The 26284-nt window shown below is 38.5% G+C and overlaps 1 non-coding gene across 1 annotated transcript; it reads right to left on the reverse strand.

Annotated features, from left to right (window-relative positions):
• Positions 1–5093: 5093 nt before the first annotated feature.
• On the reverse strand, positions 5094–5222 carry LOC142872232 (small Cajal body-specific RNA 20). The gene has a single exon (XR_012920447.1).
• Positions 5223–26284: the final 21062 nt, after the last annotated feature.

Raw genomic sequence — 26284 nt, forward strand, 5'->3', positions numbered from 1 at the left:
GAACAAAAAGGTGACATAAGAGAGAATGTGCTGTCTCCACCTGACTGTCTTCAAGCTGAGACATCCCTTTCCTCCTGCTTTCAGATTCAGACTGGAACTTACAGAATCAACTCTCTGGGGTCTCCAGCTTGCCAACTGCAGATCTTAGGACTTCTTTGCCTCCCTCTTAGTCCATTTTGTGTTGCTATAAAGGAATACCTGGCAGTGGGTGATTTATGAAGAAAAAAGGCTTATTTGGCCCACAGTTGTGGATGGCTAGGCAGTTCAAGATTGAGCGTCTGCCTCTGGCGAGGGTCTCAAGCTGCTGCCACTCATGGCAAAAGTCCAAGGGAAGCCAGTGTATGCAGAGGTCACGTGGTGAGAGTCGAGGAAAGACAGAGAGCGGTGAGGCTCCAGGCTACCAGGTCTGTCCAGAAAGTATCCAGCCGTGAAATAGGAAAAGTAGAGACATTTGTTGAAGATGATAAAGGATATTAGAAACATTGTACGTAGGACAATGATGCGTCAGTCCCCTTAAAAGTAGGCCCCTCGGACCTCACACAGTTCTCCCAGTGTCACAACTGAACCCATACACATTCAGTATTCTCAGATGTTCTGTTTGTTTCTGGCCTTCCAGAATGTGGACCACTTTCAACAGACCATCTCTGAAGCATTTGTGCCCAAATTTATTTGTGCTGTACTCATTGCATTGTCCCCAAAAGCCTTCTGAATCATCTGAATAGTTTCTGCAGAGGAATGTTCAAGCTTATAGCAAAATTTGATGTAGATTCATTGCTCTACTTGCTCAGTCATTTTGAATGCCATGGCCACACAGTACACACGCTAACTCAACGGCATCTAGCACCCCACTGACTAGGACAGTGAAGGTGTCATTGTTCACACATGAGCATTCCAGTCCACTCTCCTTGGCTGCCAGGTTACATCAATGTGGTGCTAACTGTTCTTGTTGTATTAACAATGGCTGGATACTTTCAGGACAACCCTCATATTTTTTAACAACCAGCTCTTGTGGGAACTAGTAGAGTGAGGACTCACTCACCCCTGAGGGAGGGCATTAATCTATTCAAGAGGGATCCATGCCCATGACCCAAACACCTCACCCCAGCACTGGAGATCAAATTTCAACATGAGGTTTGGATGGGACAAACATCCAAACCATAGCGGCCTCCTTAATTGTGTAAGCCAATTCCTTATAAAAAATCTATCTCTCTATCTATGTATCTATCCACATACATATTCATGTATACCCTGTTGGTTCTATTTCTCTGGAGAACCCTAATAAAAATATAAACTCAGGAGGTAATTTATTTATATATTGTATTTGTTTTCTTGTTTGTTTATTTTTCTAGCTCTGTCCACCAAAAAGTCCTAGGAACAATGACCCACCCAGTCATTGTTTAGTGGCATTGAAATATCACGACTCAGCAAAAGAAACCAGGGATTCAAAATGATTGATGTGAAGTCTAGAGCAGGAAACGTATCAGAGGCTGGAATACTTTGTCACACTAGATGGTAAAGAAGCTATCACGGCCCACTAGGGTCAGACCCAAAGGACTCAGGAGCCAACCATTAATAGAAGAAGCTCAAGATGTGTAATTTCAGCTTCAATAGGATAATAAAGGAAATGGATTGAAATCCATCAAATATGTTTAAATCTGTGAATTCATAATGATATTAAAGCAAGAAGAATTGGTCACCTTCAGAGGATGTAAGGGAATCAACTCTTCCACTTGGAAACATGGAAATGAAAGAATCCAGCACATTCCTGGCTTCCCTGTATGAGCTATACCATAGGGTAACCAGGCAGATGAAGAAAAGTGGGTCTTCGTTAAAAAGCTAGATTATGGGAAACTGTACTTATCAGCTAGCCCAGATTCAACAGATAAATTGTAAAGACATGAAACAGGTGGAGGAGAAACCTACAGATTAAGAGAGATTTAAAAGACATATCAAAACATTTTTTAAAACAGATAGAACTAAAGTAATAAAGGTCTAGGGGAGCAAACTTGGGTGCTAAAGCTATAAAAAGAAAAACTGAAGCAAGTCAGATTAATGCTACTTATGGTGGGAAGGAAGAGGCAGCGATTCAGGTCGGGTATGTGGAGGTGCTTCTGGGCCAGTTGGCAAAGTTCTATTTCCTGCCCTAGGTACTGTTTGCCTTATAATAATTCATTAAACAGCATATTTCATTTGTATGGTTTTTGGCATCCATGTTTTATTTAAATGAAATGATTTTTAAAATGAGTCAGATTTAGATATAGTGGTGTGGACCAATTTCTATAATACATGGTTAAATGAAATAAGGCAAGGGCAGAAGACTGTGAATAGTATGACACTGACATTTTCATGTAAAGGCTGTGTTTGTTTGTGCCTAAACTGTCCCTGGGAGACACACAAGAAATTGGAAGCAAGGGGTAAACGGGTGGGCGGCCAACTTAACTTTCACTGGGTCTCTGATTATCATTCAAAACAGCAATTAATTGACTATGTTGTTTAGAAAAGTAATATTCCCAAGGGGCCTTCCTCCAATTTTACACTTGCCAGACCACATTTTGGTCCACCATTTGCTCTCTGAGAAAGACACACAGGCTGGCAGGTTGGAGGGGGTGCAGAGAGTAGCGCTGCTTTGGTGACATCCGAGCTTCACGTGAACTGTAAGGCATTGTCTCAATTTGAATATTCTTTCTATGTACGTTTCTAGGCTGAGGGTGTTTGAGGTGAGCCTGCATTTGAATACCTCTATAAATACCATTGTTCATGTCACCATGTACATTTGACCCTGTGTAGAGCCCAGAGCTTTGCTGGTGGAAGCTTTGCCTTTTTTATGTCTCCTTGACTCCCAGCGCTTGATCCAACCCTTAGGGGTCTAGTCACACCATCACTACGGGACACGCCTCCAAGCCCCAGGCACTCACTTCTCCTTTCTAATCAGCTTCTTCAGAATGGACTGGATTTAATAGGGAATAAAAGCTTTTCCTTTTCCCCTGGGGAAATAGGTCTCTGTTGAGACACTTTGCCAAGAGAAATAAAAATACTTCAGTTAAATTCCACATTGAATTTCAGAATAAAATGTTTGAAATCTTCTGAGTAGTTTACTCTTTTTCAGTGCTTTTTAATTTTACTGCTAAATATTATAATTCCTAGGGTGAGATGTATAATGACTTCAGGGATTTATAACAGAATTACTTTGAAAACAAATTGAGATTTACTTGATATAACGTTTCTATGTAGAAGACATCTACATAGAAATTAAACTGTCTTAAATTATTTTATCTCTTTAAAAAATTATTGTGTTATGTATCTCATAGAAATTCTTCCCCCCACCCCTGGCACATGGGAATGAATATTTTTAAGAGAATGAATATTTTTAAGTTTTAAAAGACACTATCAAATTACCAAAGATTGTACCAATTTGTATTCTCAGTTATAATGTAGAACATGATCCATTTGCCCATTTCCTGAAACCCTATTATATAATACTGGATGTCACTGATCCTAAAAAATTCTCATTGCTTCTCATAGGCAAAAACCTCATTGTTGTTTTAATTTGCATTACCTTAGTTACTAATATGACTGATTACCTTTTAAATCATTATTGGTCATTATTTCTCCATTGTGTGAAATGCCCTTTCACACTCTTTAATCCAGTTTTCTTTCTTTCTTTTTTAGAGGCAGGGTCCCTCTGTCGCTCAGGCAGTAGGGCAGTGGCATGATCATAGATCACTGTCACCTCTAACTCCTGGCTCAAAGCAATCTTCCCACCTTGGCCTCTTGTGTAGCTGGGACTACAGGTGTGCTCTGCCATGCCTAGGTAAGTTTTAAAATTTTTTTTTTTTTTGTGGAGACAGAGTCTCGTTATGTTGCCCAGGCCATCCAGAATTCCTGGCCTCAAGCAATCTTCCTGCATTGGCCTCCTAAAGTGCTTTATCCTGTTTTCTATCGAGTTTTCTCATGGACTTCTTTGTATATTAGAGATAGTGGCCTTTTTTCCCTTGTTATAAATCTTATATTTATCTTCTCTCCCTCCGTTGCTCATCTATTAATACATTTTTGGTAAGAAATCTTGCTGTATAGAAACATTTAATTTTTATGTTGTCAAGTGTATCTTTCAAGTGAAAATTGGAGTTTCACATCATGTTTAAGAAGGGCTTTTGGTCTTTTGCTCTCTGCTTACCAGGGTTTTCTCTTGCCCTGAAAGAGCAATAGCTAACACCCAGGCCCTGAGTGATAGCCTCCCTTGCTCAGGAGTCATCTCTGCAGTTTCTTTTCTCTTTCCATCCTCTGGTCCAGTGAATCTCACACTTGAGCAAGAGTCAGAATCCCCCAGAGGGTTTGCGAAAACCCCAATTGCTCAGAAACCTCAGAGTCTGATTTAGCAAGTGTGGGGTGAGCCTGAGAGTTTGTATCCTACCAAGTCCTCAGCTGAGGCTGCTGTTCTGGGACCACGTGTGGAGAACGGCTGCTTTAGAACATCAGTTTGACATCTTGATCTCTCTGGAATCTGTTCACTTGTCCTAGCTCCATCGCTTCCCCGTGGGGCCAAGTCACATTATCTCTTTGCTGGGTTCCTTTCGTAGCTTCTTCACCCACGTCCATTGTGACTCTTCTCTTACCCACTTGCCCCACTGCAGCCAGAGGGATTTTGACCTTGGCTCACAGCATTCCCTTTCTTCCAAGTCTTCCCCTGTCGTCTTGGGGCCATCTTGTGACATTCTCCACATCTTTCTGTGCTCTCTGCTCTCCTGCACCTTGGCTTTTGGTAGCTAGGAAATGCCACTCTCATTCTTGCCCCAGGGCCTTTGCACATGCTGTCCTCTCTGCCTGGAGTCCTCTTCCTTTGCCCCTCACGATTGTATTTGGTCATTTTGGTGAGATGTAAAATTGAATCACGTTTACTGTTAGGCTGGTATGTGGATCCGGTCACTTAGCTCCACATGAACCCAGCTGACTTCCAGCAACACATGCCAAAATGGCTTTGTGTTTTCGACCCATTAAGGAACTCCCAGGAGCACTGTAAGAAGCAGTACATCGTTTTCATTGAGCAAAATGGCTTCATAAAGAAAGTCATTTTTTTTCTTTTTTTTTTAAACTACGAATGTCTGAGGCAGGAAAACAAGGCTGGCCAACTCCTGGCAGTCCTCACAATGATCCTCGGGGCTGATCTAGGCCTTGTCCTTGGCAGAGGAGAAACTGGCCCCCTATGGTCCCAAGGAGGAGAGGCCCAGACAGTCATTTTCTAACAATAGCGATAAAAGAGAATATGAAGAAACTAAGAATTCATAGTTAGAATACAGAAATTTTAGGTAAATTAACCCTTTATAAAATAAGTGAGCCCACCACATGCTTTATGTGAAAACAAGAAAAAAAGCATCATTATCACTTTTTATAAATTTATTTTGACAGTCAGGTAAATTCATAATCAATATTATTCAGTGGTGATATGGTATAGGATTTTTTTATTAATAGAATATTTTAATAGCTTTATAAAAATATAAAAGACTTTGTCCCAATATTTATAGACTTGCTAAGGATCTAAATGAGGCACTTGAAATCTCTAGTTATAATTTTAACATTTTTTGGAGAAATTACATGCTTTAGTGCCATTTTTGGCACTAGATTGGAGATTTATAAAGATCTCAAGCTCTGTGCCTCATAAATGCTAAGGCTCTAGACTATATTTTGAGCAGAACTCTTTTCCTTCTGTACTGGTGGAAACAGAGTGACATATGGTACAGGTTAAAGGAATGGGGACTAAAAGACCAGATGAGTAATACAGAATCAATGGAGAATGGAAAGGGCCAAACGGTGCCTTTCTGTATAATTCAGACTCACATCAGTGTGCGTGCTCAGGAGGAACGGATTCCACCAGAGTCAATGCTTACAATTTGGATGCATTTTTCAAAGTTTTAGCAGGAGAATAAACTATGAAACAAAAAAAAAGGCTTTTTTTTTCATATTTAATGTGATTATGACACAATAATTGCTAGAATTCTGGTATATCCTTAGATATACCAGAATTTGGAATTTGGTATTTGGAATTTGGTAGATATTGTGCTTAAAAAAATATATATATATGTATATATATGTATATGTAAGATGGAGAGTCTGAGAATTACACGCAATGTCAGACCCAGAGCAAGGATTGAGGCTCCGACTTCCAATACTATGTTCCATCTACACAGTTCTTTCTTGGCTGAAGAAAACAAAATTCAATAAATGTTTCTTGAGTTTTTTAATATGCAAGGTACTGTGGTAGGTGCTAGGGGTGAGAGTGGTGAATATGTGCCAATACTTCTCGAGTCATGGGTCCTGCCCTCATGGGCTCTCACTGGACTTGTGAAGGTGAAATATAACTACAGACAGGCTTTGCTTTCCGTGGTTCTGATATGCGCGAAACTCACCACAGTTCAGTTAAATAACACCAGTCCCCCAACAACATGGTTCAAATTTCAATTACCATGGCATGCTCACTGAAAGTCATTGCGTGGAGTCATTGCGTGGGCCAGCAGTTCCGCTGCTAGCCCTTCAGTCCACAAGTCACTACGTAAATGACACATGCACGTGAGGATTATTGACCAATCACAGCATTTTTTCCAAAGTCTGCAATGACTGGTGACCAATCACAGCAGTTCTTTCAAAGTCTGCAGTGACTGGCCACTCCGCATCTGTCCTTCAGTTTATGCACTACCAGCAAAGCGTGCGGTTGTGCAGGGTCTTTGGTTCTCAGTGATAAATCCAGGTGGCATCTCACAAAAATGGATAACCAAAAGGATGAGTTGGCGGACAGAGATGAAAGAAAGTACCTCAAAGAGACAAAAAAAGTGCTAAAGATGGAAGTGAAATATGAATGGGATGTAAATGGAGTCACAGAAAATATAGCTGACCACGTGGAGTTATAGAAGAAATAGCTGACCATGCAAAAGTGGGCTCTGTCATCTCTGGAGATACTCTAGATATGCAGCCAGAAGGACTTACTGAGGGCGAACTTACAGACATAAATCAAGAAGGAGGTAGTGACAAAAAGAATGAAGATGTCCCAAAGGAAGTAACTCCAGCAAAAATAATAAATAAATAAAAAGAAAACAAAAATAAAAACACTTCACATTAAATGAACTCTAAGATATATTTTACAACATTGAAAACACAAAGAGGAAAATACTGGAAGTGATCCAAACTTAGAAAGCTTTTGCCAGTTCACCAAGGCATAGAAAAGTTGCTTACCTCACATGCCTACCAATGAGAAGGCAAGTTGTGTTCAAACTATTCTTGATAAGTTTTTTACAAAGAAACAAAACTTTAATTCTCAGTGTTTCTAGTCTTTCAAATTACAGTGCGCTACACTAATATCAGTTTTACTATTTCTTTCATTTTTAAAATCAATTAATAACTTCCAGTAAGAGAGATTTTAATGTTTTGACAAGTATTTTAAAATGTCACCAAAACTCATATTTTTCCTTTTGATAATTAATATTTCTTTGCATGGTTTCAAACTGCATGGGCATTTCTACAGTTCCACACTACCATGCACACTACCTGTATATGAATAATTAAATCATAAATTATATAATAAGGTATCATGATAAAAAGGTGTCAAAACTATGGATGATTAATTGCTAATTAATTTTTATAGATATTAATTTCCCTAAGAGGTCAAGGGAGGGAGAGATCTCTCCAGGCTGGGATGACGATGATATGATGACAATGATGATGGAAGACCAGCGATGTGCTTTGGAGTTTCCAGTTTGAACAGACCCAATGGAAGAAAGGTGGCATTTCAGGAGAGTGGAAAGTGTGCCCAGTCACGCATAGCAATCCTTGTAGTATTATTGGCATGAATAATGTCAGTAACGTAGACTACTTGACTCTGGAATTTGTTCTCCTTCAAGCATCTTTTTTTTTTTTTTTTGACAAATCATTTGATGTTAGAGTGCATGCCTAAAAAGTGGTTTTCAAGCCAAGCATGCTCAGATCACAAAGATTGTGAAATGATATAGCACAAAAGATTGGGTTCAACCAACTAAACTGTGCCATAGGCACCTTCTCTTGTTATAGAGGTCAACCTCACCTTTACTTGGAATAAAACATCGCCTCTCAGGTGTTAGGACGTCTTCCTTAAGTTCTAATTATAATAATCACACATAATTGTATAACTTTATAGTTTATTTGTGCCTTTAATATAAAAACGTAAAAAGAGACAACCAAGGGGGTTAGGAACTGAGGCACCTGGAGGACTTAAGCTCTGTCTAAAGGGTGGGGCTACTACTTGGCTCTTAGAAGGCCCAATATTGTGAGATCCTTTAAAGTTTTTAAAAGAAGCCAGAAATCTTGGCTTAATATAAAATTTTCCAATTTGAAAAGATTGACTCAAGCTTTTAAAAAATATTTCATCTAGCAGGGGAAACAAACCATGTCCCTGTGCTTGTTCTGACTGTGAGTTTGTAACTGATTCATGAGACAATGGTGCTATCTCATACACAGTATCCTCTGATCTTGAAAAAGCAGGGATTATAATGCAGCTATTGTTATTACCAACTTTCATATGAGGAAACAGGCTTATAGGGCTTAAGTGGCTTGTCCAAGGAAATGTTGGTATTAGGTGGTGGACCCAGTAATCTGATGCCTAATTTGATGCCTTCTTCTCCTCTAAAACAGCTTCCTAAAGTTTGCTCTATTAACTGTAAGAATCTAGTAATTCTGCACAGGAAAATCCTCTGCCTTGAAACCTCACCCAGCAGCCCTCAGAAGGCCAGGGGAGTTCTAAGGACCGGGGAAGCAGGACCTGAAGGTCTGTGTCTTTTGAACATCACCATTGTGAACAATTTGAATCCATATCTGCCTCCATTAGTCTAAATGAATAGGTGGTCAGTATAGCCTTCTAGTAACCCTGCACAATTATTTCTTTTACCTAAGCTTTACGTGCATGCTCAGTGATGATACATTTGTGGGGATCCTCCCTGACAAGCACTGGGAAGCAGGTGCCTTCCAGAGTCACATGATTGGAAGGCACATGCAATTGAAATCATGTCAAGTATCTTCTCTGACTACAATGGAATAAAACTAGAAATCAATAACAAAAGGAACAAGGAACACTGGAAACAATATGAACACATAGAAATTAAATAATATGCTCCTGAATGACCAGTGGGTCAATGAAGAGATTAAAAAAGAAATTAATTATTTATTATTAATTAATTTATAATTAATTATTAATTATTTATCAAAATAAGTGAGAATGAAAACCCAACATATCAAAAGCTGTGGGAAATGGCAAAAACAGTAATAAGAGAAAAGTTTGTAGCAAAAAGTGCCCACATAAAAAAATTAGAAAAGCTTCGATTAGACAACCTAATGGTGCATCTTAAAGAACTAGAAAAACAGGAGCAAACCAAATCCAAAACTAGTAGAAGTAAAGAAATAATAATGGACATGGCAGAGATAAATGAAATTGAAATAAAAAATAAAAAAGATTAGCAAAATGAAAAGTTAGTTTTTTGAAAAGATAAACAAAATTGGCACACCTTTATCCAGATTAAGAATAAAAGGAAGAAGACACAAATAAATCAGACATGAAAAAGAAGGCATTGCAACTGATACTGCAGAAATTCAAAGGATCATTTGAACCTACCATGAGCAGCTATATGCCAGTACATTGGAAAACCTAGAAGAAATGGATAAATTCCTAGACATATACAACCTACCAAAATTGCACCAGAAAGAAATCCAAAACCTGAATAAGCCAATAACAAGTAACAAGATAGAAGCAGTAATAAAAAATCTCTCATCAAAGAAAAAAACCTAGGATCCAATGGCTTCACTGCTGAATTCTAGCAAATATTCAAAGAAGGCCAAATACCAATCCTACTTAAACTATTCTAAAACATCAAGGAGGAAAGAATACTCCCAAACTCATTGTACAATGCCCATATCACCCTGATACCAAAAGCAGAAAATGACACAACAACAACAAAAAGAAAACTGTAGGCCACTATCTCTGATAAACATAAATGCAAAAATCCTCAAAAATAACTAGAAAACCTAGTTCAACAACACATTAAAAAGATTATTCATCATGATCAAGTGGGATTCATCCTAGGGATGCTTGGGTGGTTCAACATATGCAAATCAATTAATGTGATGCATCATATTAATGGAATGAAGAACAAAAACCATATGATCATTTCATTTGATGCTGAAAAAGCATTTGATAAAATTCAACATCCCTTCAGGATAAAAAACTGTCAAAAAACTGAATGTACAAGAATATTACCTCAACATTATTAAAGCCATATATGCTAGACTGACAGCTAGCATCATACTGAATGGGGAAAAACAGCCTTTCCTCTAAGATCTGTAACAAAGACAAGGATGCCCACTATGAACTGCTGTGCAGGAAGTTCTAGCTAGAGCAATCAGACAAATAGAAAGAAACAAAGGGCATCAAAACTGGAAAGGAAGAAGTCAAATTAGCCTTGTTTGAAGATGATATGATCTTATATTTAGAAAACCCTAAAGACTCCATCAAAAAATTGTTAGAATTGATAAATGAATTCAATAAAGTTGCAGGATACAAAATCAACATTGAAAAATCTGTAGCATTGTGTTAAGAAGTAGGACCTTTAAGAGGTGATGAGGCTCAATCCAAGAATGGATTAATAAAATGTGGTATATCTATACCATGGAGTACTATCCAGCTCTAAGAAACAACGATGATAAAGCACATGTTATATTTTCCTGGTTAGAGCTGGAACCCATACTGCTAAGTGAAGTATCCCAAGAATGGAAAAACAAGCACCACATATACTCACCAGCAAATTGGTATTAACTGAGCAGCACCTAAGTGGACACATAGGTACTACAGTAATAGGGTATTGGGGAGGGGGGAGGGGAGCGGGTATATACTTACATAATGAGTGAGATGTGCACCATCTGGGGGATGGTCATGCTGGAAACTCAGACTTGTGGGGGGAGGGGGAGAGAGGGCATTTATTGAAACCTTAAAATCTGTACCCCCATAATACGCCGGAAAAAAAAAGAACCACATACAAGAGGAAAAAAAAAGAGGTGATGAGGCTACAAGAGCTGTTTTTAATGAATGCATTAATGCCATTATTTCAAGAGTGGGTTCCTTATAAAATCATGAGTTTGGCTTACTCACCTTCCTGCCTTCTGCCATAGGTTGATGTAACAAGAAGGCACTCGCCAGATGCCAGCCCCTTGAACTGAGACTTCCCAGCCTCCAGAGCCATGAGCCAATCAATTTATTTTCTTTATAGGTTGGCCAACCTCTGGTATTCTGTTATAGGAGCACAGAACAAACTAAAACAGACCTCTTGCCTCTCTCTCTGAACCTAAACCTGTCAGACTCTCGTGAGCCTGACTTACCTGGTTTTGACACAGCTGAAGAAACAGACTTGGAAGATCTGACCCAGCGTGAGCAAACCCCTACATGACTGGGTGCCAGCAGATCCAACAGGCAGAGAGAGGAAGGGTGGTGTATTCATTTTCTAAGGTAGCTGCAACAAAGTGCCTCAAAACTGGGTGGCTTTGGCCGGGCGTGGTGGTTCATGCCTGTAATCCTAGCTCTCTGGGAGGCTGAGGTGGGTGGATTGCTCAAGGTCAGGAGTTCAAAACCAACCTGAGCAAGAGTGAGACCCCGTCTCTACTATAAATAGAAAGAAATTAATTTGCCAACTAAAATACATATAGAAAAAAAAATTAGCCAGGCATGGTGGTGCATGCCTGTAGTCCCAGCTACTCGGGAGGCTGAGGCAGCAGGATTGCTTGAGCCCAGGAGTTTGAGGTTGCTGTGAGCTAGGCTGACGCCGCGGCACTCACTCTAGCCTGGGCAACAAAGTGAGACTCTGTCTCAAAATTAAAAAAAATTAAAAACTGGTGGCTTAAAGCCACAGAAATGTATTGTCTCATAGTTGTAGAGGCTGCAAGTCCAAAATCAAGGTGTTGTCAGGGCCATGCTCCCTCTTGAGCCTGTAGGGGAGAGCCCTTTCTTGCCTCTTCTAGTTTCTGTGCTGGCCCAGCAACCCTTGGTATTGCTTGGCTTGAAGATGTACCACTTAGTTTATAGAAGCATCTGTGTTTCTTCTCCTCTTTTTATAAGGACACCAGTCATTTTTGGATTAGGCCCTACCCTAGTGACCTCATCTTGACTTGACTACATCTGCAAAGACTCCATTTCCAAATAAAGATGCATTCACAGGTACCAGGGTTAGGACTTCAACATATCTTTTGGGGAGACACAAAGGCAACCCACAACACTGCGGTGGGCACCACTGCCCTACAGGTAATATGGTCTTATCTTTAATCAAATAAGTCACTTCTCCTTTATGAAGAGGAGCAAGTGAGGAGTAGACACATCTGAACTGTGCAATGCTGCTCCTTCCATGGCGTGAAGATGGGGAGTAAGTTTCCCCTTAACAAAAGTAGCCTACTTTTACTAAATTACAACTGCCATTTACAAACTTTTACTGGGGAAGTAATTTCCTAAGTGGTGTCCTCATGGCCTGGATAAGCTATTACAGTTCCCAGTCCTACCTAACTTACTTTTGAGTACACGGCCTATTGGAAAAACTATCTGGCTCCATAATTCTACTGATGAGGGGAAACTCACCAGTCTGCAGTATGCCCACCAGAGCTGTGACCTCCTTGACAGAGGTCAAAGAAAAGAGCAAGAGAGCCTTGGCACATAGCATTGGCCACGCTGGAGGCTAGAGCTGAGGCCAGCCCACACAGCACCCTTGTGCCCATTAGAAGATGGAAAAGGCACAAGCCCCTGGCCTGGTGAATGAAGGCAAGTTAGATCACATCCTGTCCACTTTGCCCCCATGACAGGTTGTCCCTGTGCAAGACACAACCCTAACTGGTGGCTCAGCTGCTGGTTCCACTTCTTATCCATAAGGCCAAGCCCACAGGAAGGGACATGGTGGAAAGGATGCTGGCCGGGAATCTGGAAGAACTACATTGTGGCCACAGTCCTACACACCACTGGTGAGTGATGTTGCTTTCCTTTTCTAAGTCTTTATTTTCATCTAAACAATGAGAATTAGAATGTATCCTTCTTTGTTGTTGTTGTTTAGTTTTTTTTTCCAGAACCTGTAAAATGAGCTCTCACATATGGCACCAAGAAATGGATTGGATAATACAGAGCCACTCCGGAGGACGCAGGGGTGAGGGTCAAAGTCTGGTCAGCTTCTCCTTCTTCCTGACCCTGAGGCAGCCATTGAAGCTGGCCATGGAACCCCAAGCTCCTCAGAATGGACACAAAATGACACCCCAGGGACTGGGTGGCTCTGAGACCTCCTGAGGCCTTCACCTTCTAAGACTCTACCTCTCTGACCCTCGGCTTCCTAGTGGCTCTGCTGCAAGGACATTCACAGGACAGTAAGCTCTTTTGATCATTATTGTGTGTTTGATAGAGTGGCATTATAATGCGACCCATTACCGTAGGTAATGATACAGAGAAGGAAATTCACCGGGAGGGAGCTGTGGGAGAATGCTGATGACATCTTACAGTTGTAGGGTGTTTCAGAGTTGACAGGTTGCTTTTCCATTGACTATCCTGTGTGTTATCCCCACTTTCCAGGTGAGGGAACGGATGCAGGAATATTGAGTGGCCTGTCTCTGGTTACACAGCTAGAAGTAGTTGCCAGTGGAGCCAGGTGTTTTGATTCCAAGTCTACCGTTTTTCCACTGTCTGTATCACAGCTGCTTGTCTTGACTAATCTGCTGCAGATTAAGTCTGGGAGGAATGAAGAGTTGACATCCAAATAGCTATAAATCCACAGCGGAGCAGACAGTGTATGTTAGCATCTAAAAGGCTGCAGCGGTGGCAGAGAGAAAGCTGAATGAGGTGTTCATAGCCGCGGTTTCCTTTCATTATACAAAGGGTCTGCTTGTCAAGCGCCATCTGGAAGATGATATGCAGCCACTTCTCTGTGATGAATGAAGACACGCAGAGGCAGATTCCAGAAGAACAGCATATACATCTTTGTTCAGTGATGTCAGACACGAAATTGAGTTGTTTAAAAACTTGCTCTTAAATACAGGCACAAAAGTCATGGTACAGGAAGGTCACATTGAACTTGGACAAGCCAAGATGTGAGGTTTTCATCTGAAATCATAAACAAACATGTTTTTGAGGGAAGATTTTAAAAACCTTTTTGTGGTAAGGTAAAACAGATACAGAAATCCACCCAAATCAAGTGGAGAGCTGGATAAATTATGACAAGGTGAGTGGGCTTGTAACCACCCCCTCCATGTGCCTGGACCCAATGACAACCCCCTTTCTTTCTCCTCCAAAGTAATCACTATCTGACTTACAGTAATCACTTCTTTTCATTTCTTTATAGTTTTATTGCTCAAATATTGATCCTTAGACACCATAGTCTTGTCCATTAAAAAAATTTAATGTCTTTCAAGTCTCTTTTCATTTACAGGTTTCCTTTCAATCTCTTTCTTTTCCCTACGATTTATCTGTTGAAGATCCCAGGCCATCTGGCAGTCCGGAGTTAGCTGAGTGCATCCTCTTGGTGCAGTTCAACCTATTATTCTGTCTTCCGGATGCCCTGCAAGTTGGCTGTGGGAAGTGTTGGATTAGATTGGAGTCAGGCTCCATGCCTTTTGCAGGATGTAATTGATGTATTCTTTCATCGGGAGGCACATCATGTCTGGTTTTCAGTCTTTTTCAGTGTCAGCACCTGCTGAGGCTCAATGCCTTTATGAACGCATTGTGATTTGCAAAGTGGTGATATTTTAATTCAATATTTCTTTTTCAATTATTAGTTGCGATATTACTATCAAAAGATACTTCCGCTCAACTACTGTCTGGTTCCCCAATGAAATACTTCAAATAGGAAAGAGGAGATAAATGCCTCATTTTTTCTTTTTCTCATTTGCCAGTTTCTAAGATAATGAGTTGTTTCCCTATCCCAAACTCATTGACTGTTGAGGGCAGTCAATGAGTTTCAAAAACGCAATTATGAATTTCTGGATTTAAACATATTTGCTAGGTTTGAATGCATTACAATAAGTATTCTTATTGACATTCAACTTTTTCTATCTTTAGCAAGTAGCAACATCTAAGTCGGCTCCTGAATCCTTTTGGCATTATTCTAGTAGTCTATGCAGCTCTCTTGCTATGTGGACTGTAGAGGTTTGGGATGGGGTATGATCCCAAATCTCAGATTAGCCATTACTTTTATTGAGAAATGGTATTTCAGGACCATAGTTTGGGCCCTCTGGATGGTCATTGCTACTGGGTTGGTCATTGTCTCTAGACATTTTCAGTGGACAAAGCTAAGAAACATGCACAGAGTTAGCTACATAGATAGACGAAACATACTATCTCATGAATTCATACTCCTATTTTCAATTCAAATTCAGGACTAAAGGGTTTTTCTGCAATTTAGCCTATATTACATCTCTAACTCTTCCTCTGCATTGAGAAGCTGGTTCTCAAGAACACAAGGGATGATAGAATTAGCATAGCACATAATCCCGCATTTGCTTAATCCTGCATTATGCAAATTATTTCCCAATAATATTACTAATAGTATTACCACAACCAATAGATTACTAAAATCAGTTAAAAGTTTTTGCATTTGCTCTCCCCATTCAATCCATTTTTAAAAACAATCAGACTATATCCACATTGTCAGAGCATATAACCAGAACACACAATTCTTTCTTTTCTTTTTTTTTTTGGAGACAGTCTCACTCTGTCACCCTGGTTAGAGTGCAGTGGCATCATCATAGCTCACTACAACCTCAAACTCTTGGGCTCAAGTGATCCTCCTGCCTCAGTCTCCTGAGTACCTGGGACTACAGACACGTGCCACCACCCCCAGCAAATTTTTCTATTTTTTGTATAGATGGGGTCTTGCTTTTGCTCAGTCTTTTCTTGAACTCCTGAGCTTAAGCCATCCTTCGGCTTCTCAGAGTGCTAGGATTACAGGCATGAGCCACGGCACCTGGCCAATACCTTCTTTTTAACACTCAATTAGTCTCTTTAAAAATAACAGCTTTATTGAGACATAATTAACATACCATAAAATTCACTCTTTTAAAGCATACAATTCATTGGTTTTTAGTATATTCACAGAGTTGTACAACCATCACCACTATCTAATTTTAGAACATTTTGTCACCCGAAAAAGAAACCTGTACCCATTAGTAGAGACTCCCATTTCCTCCTCTTTCTAATGCCTGGAAACCTCTAATCTATTTTCTTCCTCTGTGAATTTGCTTCTTTTGGACATTTCATATCAATGAAATCATACAATATGTGGCTTCCTGTGGCTTCTTTCACTTACCATAATGTTTTCAAAGTCATTTATACTGTAGCACGTATCAGTACTACACTACTTCTTTTGGCTGAAGATATTCTGTGGTTTGGATATACCACGGGTTTGTTCATTCATCAGTTGAGGGATATATAGGTTGTTACCACTTTTTGGCTATTATGAATAGCAGTGCCATCAATATCTGCATACAAGATTTTGTGTGAACATATGTTTTCAATTCTTTTGGGTATATACCTATGATGGCAATTGCTCGGTCATATGGCGAATCAAAGTTTAACATGTTGAAAAACTGCCAGACTGTTTTCCAAAGTGGCTGCACCATTTTATGTCCCTACTGGCATGTGTGAAGGTTTCACTTTCTCCATATCCTCATCAACACTTGGGATTGTCCACTGTTTTGACCCATTTTTGTGGGTACAGAGTGGTACCTCATTGGTTTTTGTTATTTTTTTTTGAGACAGAGTATCACTCTGTCACCCAGGCTGGAGTGCAGTGGCATGATCGTACCTCACTGCAACCTCCAACTCCTAGGCTCATTCATCTTATAAGGATCTTTGGATCCTTTGCCTATTTGGGCTATTTATTTTCTTACTGTTGAGCTGCAAGAGTTATATATCTATAATATTTATATTTATTGTATTTATGTTATAGAATATACATATTTGTTTTCTGAATATTAAACCCTTAACAGATATATGATTTACAAATATTTTCCCCCATCTGTGCATTATTTTTTACATTTTCTTGACAGAGTCCTTAAAAAAAGTCTTTAATTTTGATGAAGTACAATTTATCTATTTTTTTCTTTGCTTACTTGTGATTTAAGTGTCATAGCAAAGAAACCATTGCCTATTCCAAAGTCAAGTACCTGTACACCTATGTTTTCTTTAGAGTTTCATAGTTTTAGCTTTTACATTAGGCCTTTCATGGATTTTGAGTTAATTATTGGATATGGTGTGAGGGAAGGGCCCTCATTTAGTCTTAGTTCTAAAACAAGCTATATATTTAATGCTCACATCTGTACTTATTTCAATGTCTCTCAAGTTATTTTGATTGTTTGAAGCTCATTAACTAATAAGATTCTTCAGTAAAGGATTATGGGAGTTCCTGTACAGTGATGAAAGTTTATTTGTTCTTTCTACTTGAAACTTAGTTTTACTGTATATAAAATCCTTAAGTGATACATTCTTTTCTTGATTGTCTTAAAAATACTTCTATATTATTTTTCTGGCATAATGAATATTTTGTTCCCCTTATAAGCCACCTGTTCTTTCTCCCTGGATGACCAGAGTCAGCAATTTTATTGCACTATATCTTGGTCATGGCCATTCTGATTTGATATTGTCTGGTACAGAGTATACTCCTTTAATATGCAACTTCAGTTTGTTTTTTTTTTTTTTAATTCAGGGCTATTTTCTTGAATTATAGCTTTTAGTATTTGTTTTGTCCCCTTGCTTTGGTTTCCTTTTTCAGAACTCCTGTCAGCCATATGTTGGATCTCATTTAACACTCTTCAAACATGCTATTCTCTCACATTTTTTCTATCTCTTTCATTTCCTTATGATCTTAAAAATTTTCTTCCTTTTTGACTTTTATTACTCTTCAGGTTATCATTTACTGTGTTTATTTACTCTTGTACTACTTTTAGTTTAGCCTCTATTTCTGAAATCTTTTTTCCTTTTATTTGTTTCATATTTAAGCCCATCCATGATCCATTTTTAGTTAATTGTTTTTATTTTAAAGTATGAAGTTTAAATTGAAACTTTTTTCTTTTTGTTTTTTGGGGTTTTGTTTGTTTTATGCTTATGTCTAATTGCTCTAGCACCATTTGCTTAAAAGGCTATTTTCCTCCTGCATTGAATTGCTTTTGCACCTTTGTCAAAAATCAGTTGGGGATATTTTGGGGGTCTGTTCCTGGGTTCTCTATTCAGTTTCATTGACCTGTGCATCTATCCCTCTGCCAGTACCACAATACCTTCATTATCATATCTCTATAGTAAGCCTTAATACCAGGTAATTTCTCCCACTTTATTCTTCTTTTTCAATATTGTTTTGTAATTATTTTGGAGCCTGTGCCTTCTTGCATACATTTAAAAATAAGTTTGTCAATGTCTAAAAAAAAGCCTTGCTGGGATTTTGATAGGAATTGCATTAAACCAGTAGAGCAATCGGGGAGAATTTACATTTTACCATGTTGACTCTTGCAATCCATGAATGCAGCATACTCTCCATTTGATTATGTCTTTGTTTATTTCATCATTATGATGGTTAATTTTATGTGTCAACTTTGCTGGGCCTCAGTGCCCAGATATTTGGTCAGACATTATTCTGGATGTTCCTATGAAGGCATTTTTTTGATGAGATAAACATTTAACTCAGTGGATTTTGAGTGAAGCAGATTCCCCTCCATCATGTGGGTGGTCCTTCCTCATCTAATAAGTTGAAGGCCCTACTAGAACAAAGATTGACCTCCCCCAAGCAAGAAGTAATCCTGCCAACTGATTGCCTTTGGACTCAAACTGTAGCTCTTCCCTGGGTCTCCAGCCTGTCAGCCATATATATACATGGAGAGAGACAGATAGATACATAGATAGGTAGACAGATAGATAGATCTAGTGTTGCTCTTGTATCCTGTGACCTTGCCAAGTTTTTCTTTGTAAAGCCCTTGGGATTTGCTACATTTACAATTATATCATCTGCACTTAGGGACACTTTCGTTTCTTCCTTTCTACAATATATGCCTTTTGTTTCCTTTTCTTGCCACATTGCAGTAGCTCGAATTATTCAAACCACCTTGAATAAAGTGAGAGTGGACATCTTGCCTTATTTCTGATCTTAGGGGTAAGCACTCAGTCTTTCACCTTCGTTAGACTTAGTTTTTTATAGATCCTCTTATTAAGCTAAGTTTTCCTTTTATTTCCAGTTATTTCCTGAGTTTTGTCCTTTTACTTCTGCATTTTTATATTTTATATTTTCCTTTCATGTCTTATACTGTTTTTAAATGTATATCACCTTGTTTTCAAATTGTAGGTTACCGTTTTAAAGATTTAGTGGTATGTCTTTCTGGTATATGCCCCTTGTCTATAAGGATGTTCTACTTCTTCTTGTCTTTTTTGAATATCCTTCTTAAGAATCCAATTATTTTTAATCCCTATAAAAAAAGAATAGAAAAGGGACATCCACATCCTTTCCAGGTTAAGGGATCATTATAATAAAATCTGAAACCTGGAAAGCTGTTTTGATTTGGTCCCCACATTTAAATCACTAGATTTCTGAAGTTTCATTACTTAGCATATTTATTCTAAAGATATTGAAATAATGATATAATTGGAAGACTAGCACTAATAAAAGCATTATGATAATGACTATTGAATTATAGGTAGGAATTAGTCCAAAGGAAATATGAGGTCTGGTGCAAGATCTTATTGATCTTTACATGCTTAGGGCAATGCCTTGTGCATTATAAAATTCAATGATATTTATAGAATAGATGGATGAAATAAGGAAAAAAATTAAAACTATAAATTCTTTCTTGATTTTAGGAAAGACATATCAATACCCCAAAAAATACTTACTGTAGTTTTTATTCTAATAAGCTAGTATCCTGTGCACTGTGAAAAATTCAAAGAAATACCCATTGTGAGGTCTTTCCTCAAAGTTATTATACCATATTTGAGGAAACAGCTTAATCTGTTTTCTCTATGCTGGCCTGGAAGGTGGCTTCCAGATACCAAGCCGCCTCTGCTAAACATCTGTACTCTGCTCTTAGTCTACCAATGGTGTTAAATCTCACCCTTCCTCCTATTTTGGTTTTGTTTGGTATTTTGGGTCCTAATCTAACTTCATCTTCTGCTTGCAGACCTTATGGATCAAACTTATCTTTTGGTCTTTTCCAACTTAACCTGTTCTGCTGCCATGGACTAGGAGAAGCTGGACATAACAGTAGGGTTTTCTAATAGAAGCATTGGTACAATAATAGAAAATAATTGGCACTTAGTGTTTGCTATGTGCCAGGTGCTGTTCCAAGTACTTTGATAAATTAAATTATTTAATCCTCACAGGAAACTTATAAGGTAGGTACTATTATTACCTTTATTAGGAAGTGGAGCTGGGGTTTGTGCCAAAGCAATTGGACACCAACAGTTGGCCCCTAAGCACTCTGCCTTCCTGCCTTTTAGATGTGAGAAAAGACTTAAAGGAGGGACAAAGTTTGTATAAGTGACAAAGAAGGCCATTCTAGCAGGAATGGCCCACTAAAGTCCAGAAACTTAAATAAACAAAGGCCAATATTTTGCTGGAGCAGAAGGTTAGGGAAACATGTTGGAGAGAGGGAAGAGAGAAGCTGGTTTTGCTGGATGGTCCAGGCTACCACTGAACATACAGCTTGCTTGTATGAAAACGGCCACCATTTCCCCTTAGAATCATGCCTTAGCAATGGGCCGCTGCTGCAGCTCTTGCTGTTGCTATAAAAAGGTGGGGCCAATCACGTAATCAACACTAAAGATGGGTGAGTCCTAATGTTTATTTTTCTAAGAGATGTCCCATTTATCCATAGTGAAGTGTTTTAATTTTGTTTATTAATTTAAAAAAAAGTGAGAGTTCTGGTTGAAGGTGACTCTCATACTTCAAAACCAAATGATAAATTTTACTCCATTATTTTCTGTTCACTTGATGGATGAGAATTATCAAATCTCATGTGGTTTGACTCATAATTTTCATAGTTTTCCCTAAAGGCAAAACATTTCTTTCATGTATAATTTTGTTTGAGTCAGTTTGTATGAATATCTGCCTATTCCAATGAAATCATTAGAATATGTAGGTTTTTAATAACCTGATTTAATAGTGCTAGTTGAGTCAACTTAACTGGAACTTACTTCTTAGCCTTATTACCCTCCTTGGGTAATCCAACATCATTTATTTCAGGGACTTTTCACAAGATCCTAGTGAGTAGTAGCTCAGAAGTGTTAAAAACTTTAATTTTAGCATACAGTTTAAGATATAGGATTAAACTGAATAAATAGTATTTGAATATCACTATCTGCTAAAGACTGTGCCAGGTGCATTAGGGAATTGCAAGCATGAATGATCCTTATCTGTAAGGAACTCACTACTAATGGGATAAGACCACCCAGCATTTATAAAGTACCCAATGTTTGCGAAATCCCTTTCTATATTCACAATACAATTTAAATCTCATCACAGAACCTATGAAGTAATAAGTATTTCAAGGCCTGTCAAAATTAGATCTCTTTCTTCCCTGAACTTAGCTGTTCTTTAATTATTTTGGTGGCAATGAGACAGGCATTTTAAACCCAAGGGATAAATATAAGTCAAAGTTTCATGCATGCATTATTTTCAATCAAGGCCCAGGAATTTCTGCATGCTTTCAACCCTCCAATTACGATCAGCTGAGCAAACATGCTCCAGAGTTGGCAATGATAACCGGAGGACACTGGGGGACAAGTATCTGTGCCAGTCACTGCTTTCAATTCCTTTGAGTATATACCGAGGAGTGGCATTAATGGGTCACATGGTAATATTATGTTTAGTTTTGAGGAACTGCCAGACCGTTTTCCATCTGTACCATTTTGCATTCCTACCAGCAATGTATGAATGTTCCAATTTCTCCACATCCTCCCTAGCACTTGTTATTTTCAGGGTTTGTTTTATTATAGCCATCCTAGTGGATGTGAAGTGGTATTTCATTGTGTTTTTTTTTTTATTGTGATAAAATATACATAATGTAAAATTTACCATTTTGACCATTTTTAAAGGTGCGATTCTGTGGTATTAAGTACATTCACATTGTTGTGCAACCATCACCACCATCCATCTCCAGAAGTTTTTCATCTTCCCCAGTTGAAACTCTGTGCCCATTAAACACTAGTTTCCTATTTCCCCCTTGCCCTAGTCCATGGCAACCACGTTCTGTAGTGCTTTCTGTCTCTATGATTTTGGCTACTCTAGGTACCTCATAAAGTAGAATTAGATAATTCTACTGTGACTGGTACCATTCTTTTGTGACTGGTTTATTTCACTTAGCATAATGTCTTCAAGGTTCATCCATGTAACATGTGTCAGAATCTTCTTCCTTTTTAAGACTTAATAATATTCCATTGTATGGTTAAACCACATTTTGTTTATCTACTTATCTCACGATGGACACTGGATTGTTTCTACTTTTGGGCTATTGTGAATAATGCTGCTATGAATATGAATATACCTCTTTGAGTCCTTGTTTACAATTCATTTGGATATATATCCCAAAGTAGACTTTTTGGATCATAAGGTAATGTTTGATTTTTTGAGGCACTGCCATATAATTTTCCACAGTGGCTGTTCCATTTTACATTCCCACCAGCAATGTACAAAGGTTCTAATTTTTCCATATCCTTAGCATCCTCAGAAATACTTGTTCTATTTTTTTTTTAAGATTAATCATCTTAATGGGTGTGAAGTGGTTTTACATTATGGTTTTGATTTGTATTTCTCTAATGATTAGTGATGAGAATATTTTCATGTGCTCATAGGTTATTTATCTTTTTTAGAGAAATGTCTATTCAGGTCATGTGCTCATTTTAAAATTAGGTTCTTTGTCTTTTTGTTGTTGAGTTGTTGGAGTTCTTTATATATTCTGGTTATTAATCCCTTGTCATACAAATGCTTTGCAAATATTTCTTTTCATTTTGTAGCTTTTCTTTTCACTTTCTTTTTTTTTTTTTTATTATTTTATTTTATTTTTTTTGAGACGGGGTCTCGCTCTTGCTCAGGCTGGTTTCGAACTCCTGACCTCGAGCGATCCTCCCACCTCAGCCTCCCAGAGAGCTAGGATTACAGGCGTGAGCCACCTCGCCCGGTCACTTTCTTGATAGTGTTCTTTGATGCACATAAGTTTTTAATTTTGGTGAAATACAATTTATCCATTCTTTCTTTCATTGTTCATGCTTATGTTATCTATGAATCCAAAGCCAAATCCAAGGTCATGAAGGTTTATGCCTAGGTTTTCTTCTTAGAGTTTTATAGCTTTTCTCTCATATTTGGATCTTTGATTCATTTTGACTTAATTTTTGTATATAGCATGAGGTTGGGGTCCAACTTCTTTTTTTTGCAAGTGCAAATCTGGTTGTCCCAGCACCATCTGTTGAAGAGACTATTCTTTCCCTATTTAATAGACTTGTTACCCTTGTCAAAGATTGTTTGATATGGATGATGTATGGATTTATTTCTGGACCCTTAACTCTATTCCAGTGGTCTTTATGTCTACCTCTATGCCAGTACAACAATGTTTTGATTACTGTACCTTTGTAGTAGGTTTTGAAATGTGGAAATGTGAATCTTCCAACTTTGTTCTTTTTCAAGACTATTTGGGAAACTTTGCAATTCCATAAGAATTTTAGGACTGGTTTTTCCATTTCTGCAAAAAAGGCCTATTGGAGTTTTGATTGAGATTGCTTTGAATTTATAGAATATTTGGGTTACTGGCATCTTAATAGTGTCTTCCTATCCATAAACACAGTATGTTTTTTCATTTATTTAGGTTTTGAATTTCTTTCAGAAATGTTTTGTAATTTTTAGTGTACAAGTCTTTCACTTCCTTGCCCAAATTTATTCCCAGGTATTTTATTCTTTTAGATGTTATTGTAAATTGAATTGCTTTATTATAATTTCCTTTTCAGATTGTTCATTGTTGGCGTATAGAAACACACTGATTTTTGTTGTTGATCGTGTACTCCGTGTTGAATTTGTTTATTAGCTCTATATTTGTTGTGGAATCTTTGGGATTTTCTATATATAGGATCATGTCACCTGCAAATAGAGAGAGTTTTGCTTCTTCCTTTCTAATTTGGATGCCTTTTATTTCCTTTTCTTGTCTAATTTTCTGGCTAGAACTTCCAGTACAGTATTGAATAGCAGTAGTGAATAGGGACATCCTTGTCAAATTCCTGATCTTGGGAAAAAGCTTTAAATCTTCTGCCATTAAGTATGATATTAGCTATGGGTTTTCTATAAATGCTCTGTATAATGTTAGAAAGTTAAAAGAAGGTGAGTTTTTAAAATGCTATTCATAGAAATAATTGAAGGCCTAGAATGATGATCTTTTTCCAGAGAGGATTTTCTATTGCTTTTGCCAGCTCCTAGGGGCTTGAGCAATGCAAGATTACCTTAATCCAAATTCAGGTTTGGGATTTCTGAGTACTTGCAACAAGAGGTTGACTTATTTCCTACTCCCAGGTGCAGCCATCTGGGGTTCCATCGCAATGCAGGGGACTGGCTTACTGGGTTCCCACCCTTGAAGACTCCTGGACTCAAACTTATCTTTCTAACCCTGTGCAATTGCCAGAGCAGAAAGGCAAGTCCCTAGCAAGTCCCAAGCTGCCCACGTCCTGTACATGTCTCTCTGGATTCCTTCCCCTACTGGACCTTGGCCTGGTGTTCCCTCATTGTCTATGTATTCTTTGGTACTTTTAAAAGCATATTTTAAAAGTATTTCATCTGGCCTCCAAGTTGTCTTTAGCAGAAGTAGCCAGTCTGCTGTTCCTGGAAGTGGAGTTTCTCCCTTGACTATTATTCATTGAGAGGCAAGGATTGCGAGATCCAAGCACAACTTTCTTCTGCCTTTGAGAGGATACAAAATGTCAAGTTTATTTCTCATCTATTTGTGGAGAGGTACCTGTCGAAAAGAGCAGGAATCTGAAACAAGTGCGGGGTGAGCAAACCACTTATAAATGTTACTCATCTTCCCGTGGTGCAAGCAGGCAGGGAACCTGCCTTTCAGCAAGAAGCTCAGCTACCTTGTCATGCTTTGCTTAAAAATAAGGGTTTTGTCTGTTAGTTCCACCTGATCCAGGGAGAAGGAAAAGTTGTTATAAAGTGGTCCCAGGGGTCACCAAGAATCTCCTATTCTTGGAGATTCTTGGAAAAGCACCTGAGGATCAAAGAGAGTCAATGAGTTGTCAGGATCAGCACCAGGAGGGCTAAGCTCAGGCCTGCACCCTCTCTCCTTCCCTCCTTCCCTTTCCTTCCTCTCCTTCCATTCTTCCTTTCTTTCTTTATGAGTCACCTCCACAAAATTAACTCACTTTACCTATTTATAGCTCCAAATTCCAACTGCTAATCAAGGTAACTTTGGTGCTGCATTTAACACAACAGGATTTTAAAATCCTGTAAAACATAGTGTTGAATTAGATTTATAGGAGGCCATTGATTTGGACTGAGCTCTTGTACTGGGCCCCAACAGATCAAACCAAGATGGAGTCACTCATGCTAAAGTTCTAAGCTACCAAGCTGAAACTATGTTGTTTAGCTGACTTACCAAGAAATCAAGAGAAGCAGTGGGAGGGTAAGGAGGGGGGTGCGGAGGGGAGGGCAGAGAGAGAAATAGCCAAATCTCCAAACAGGACAGTTTTAGCTGGCATAAGGAAATTCTCTCTGCTTTAACCTTTACAAGGAAGGTAACTTTGAAATGACTGACCCATTTTTTTGTTCCTTGTTTCTGCTTCCTTCAGTTTTTTCCTGTATATAATCCCTGTCCATGTTTCAGAGCACAGTTCTCTGAACCTCTTCTAGTTCTGAGGGCTGCCAGTTTGTGAATTGTTCTTTGCTTAAATAAACTCTTAAATTTATTTTGTCTAAAATTTTTAATTAATATTTTAACATTTTTAACATTTATTTATTTTCATTTTATTTTCTAGAGACAGGGCCGTTGTTACCCAGGCTGGAGTGCAGTGGTGCAATCATAGTTCACTGTAGTCATGAACTCCCAGGTTCAAGTGATCCTCTAGCCTTGGCCTCTCAAAGTACTGGGATTACAGGTGTGAGCCACCATGCCTGGCCCTAAAGTTTTTCTCTTATCAATAGAATTAATTTTTAGAAGAGCAAAGTAAGTTTAATTTCTCGAGCAGTCTCTCCCTGTGTCCTCAAACTAAATTTCACAGGGAAGGTAGATCCCTCTCCTAACCCATCTTCAC

This window comes from Microcebus murinus, chromosome 7, assembly GCF_040939455.1.
Source record: "Microcebus murinus isolate Inina chromosome 7, M.murinus_Inina_mat1.0, whole genome shotgun sequence".
Classification (NCBI taxonomy): Eukaryota; Metazoa; Chordata; class Mammalia; order Primates; family Cheirogaleidae; genus Microcebus; species Microcebus murinus.